This window comes from Perkinsus marinus (assembly GCF_000006405.1).
Source record: "Perkinsus marinus ATCC 50983 genomic scaffold scf_1104296938132, whole genome shotgun sequence".
Classification (NCBI taxonomy): Eukaryota; Perkinsozoa; order Perkinsida; family Perkinsidae; genus Perkinsus; species Perkinsus marinus.
The window spans coordinates 1-990 of NW_003213593.1; the positions used below are offsets into that span (position 1 = coordinate 1).

General features: G+C 48.7%; 3 non-coding genes across 3 annotated transcripts; all 3 read right to left on the reverse strand.

Moving 5' to 3' along the window:
• Positions 1–33: 33 nt before the first annotated feature.
• Positions 34–106, reverse strand: Pmar_PMAR010373. Its single transcript has one exon. It is a non-coding gene; the product is annotated as a tRNA-Arg (tRNA).
• Positions 107–406: 300 nt separating this feature from the next.
• Pmar_PMAR010374 lies at positions 407–479 on the reverse strand. The gene has a single exon. It is a non-coding gene; the product is annotated as a tRNA-Arg (tRNA).
• A 300-nt stretch (positions 480–779) lies between these two features.
• Positions 780–852, reverse strand: Pmar_PMAR010375. Its single transcript has one exon. It is a non-coding gene; the product is annotated as a tRNA-Arg (tRNA).
• Between the last annotated feature and the right edge of the window lie 138 nt (positions 853–990).

Genomic DNA, 990 nt, shown 5'->3' on the forward strand with positions numbered 1-990 from the left:
GCATCCGTATGTGGGCGCTTCCCGGCGTAGAGGCGATCTCGATGGGACTCGAACCCATAGTCTTTGGTTCCGAAGACCAACGCCTTACCCATTAGGTCACGAGACCAATGAATTTGAGATTTACCTTACTATCTCGTCACTACGCGCAACACTGACTTAACGGCACACATGATTTCGCATTCGAGACGCTGAATAGATCGCAAAACTCTCGCTCCTCATAGAGGGGCCTCCATTACATAGTGTTCTTAAAGGGGTCAATTTATTAGAGATCGCTTGTTGGCAGACCAACAATCTTCTTGTACCGTTAGCTTCGGCATGTATTCCGACGAGTCACAAGGGTGTACAATCAACATCGACATCTGTACGGCCAGTGGCATCCGTGTATAGGCACTTTTCGGCTTGAAGACGATCTTGGTGGGACTCGAACCCACAATCTTTGGTTCCGAAGACCAACGCCTTATCCATTAGGCCACGAGACCAACGAGTTTGAGATTTATCCCACTATCTGGTCACTATGCGCAACACCGACTTAACGGCACACATGAGTTCGCATCCGACACGCTGAATAGATCACAAAACTCTTGCTCCTCATAGAGGGGCCCCCATTACATAGTGTTCTGAATGAGGTCAATTCATTGGAGATCGTTCGTTGGCAGACCAACAATCTTCTTGTACCCTTAGCCTCAGCATGTATCCCGACGAGTCACAAGGGTATACAATCAACATCGACATCTGTACGGCCAGTGGCATCCGTATATGGACGCTTCCCGGCGTAGAAGCGATCTCGATGGGACTCGAACCCATAGTCTTTGGTTCCGAAGACCAACGCCTTATCCATTAGGCCACGAGACCAATGAGTTTGAGATTTACCCCACTATCTCGTCACTACGCGCAACACTGACTTAACGGCACACATGATTTCGCATTCGAGACGCTGAATAGATCACAAAACTCTTGCTCCTCATAGAGGGGCCTCCATTACATAGTGTT